The sequence below is a fragment of the Monopterus albus genome, unplaced genomic scaffold (assembly GCF_001952655.1).
Source record: "Monopterus albus unplaced genomic scaffold, M_albus_1.0 scaffold132.1, whole genome shotgun sequence".
NCBI classification, from domain to species: domain Eukaryota; kingdom Metazoa; phylum Chordata; class Actinopteri; order Synbranchiformes; family Synbranchidae; genus Monopterus; species Monopterus albus.
This window is the reverse complement of record NW_018128012.1, coordinates 1,552,034-1,552,461: the sequence shown is the minus strand read 5'-3', so window position 1 is coordinate 1,552,461 and position 428 is coordinate 1,552,034. Positions and strand designations below refer to the sequence as shown.

Here is a 428-nt window from a genome sequence, read left to right as displayed (position 1 = left end):
TTTTTTACCTCTAAAAGTCTCATCCTGTAGAAGGATTGGCGAGGCATTCCTACGCTACTCAGCCTTGCTGGCTTTCTGTCAGCCATCTGGGTTTTGAAAAATTATTGTTGCACTTCACAGTGGCTGACCAGTGGGTGGCAGAGTGTGGGATGACACACCAGCGCCCACTGTAGTGGGTGATATGCAACTACACAATCAGAACCCATGTACATACAAGAAAACAGCTTTTAAATAGCTGCCCACTGTAGTGACCACTGTGCATGAAAAGAGTTAAACAGCTGCTCAAAGTGTGTTCCATCTCTGCTGTAAACAGCAGCCTGGCTGTGTGTTTTTTGTTAAGGACTTGTGTAAATATTTGAGTGGTGTAGATGTGGATGCAACTGGCAAATTCAAATAAAGCATTTCACACACGTATGTGAGTGTGTGTG

The 428-nt window shown here is 44.2% G+C and overlaps 1 protein-coding gene across 1 annotated transcript in view; it reads left to right on the top strand.

Annotated features, from left to right (window-relative positions):
* cunh12orf56 (chromosome unknown C12orf56 homolog) overlaps positions 1 to 428 on the top strand; it is a 23,900-nt gene that overhangs the window by 11,237 nt on the left and 12,235 nt on the right. The gene's annotated exons all lie outside the window — the stretch shown is intronic.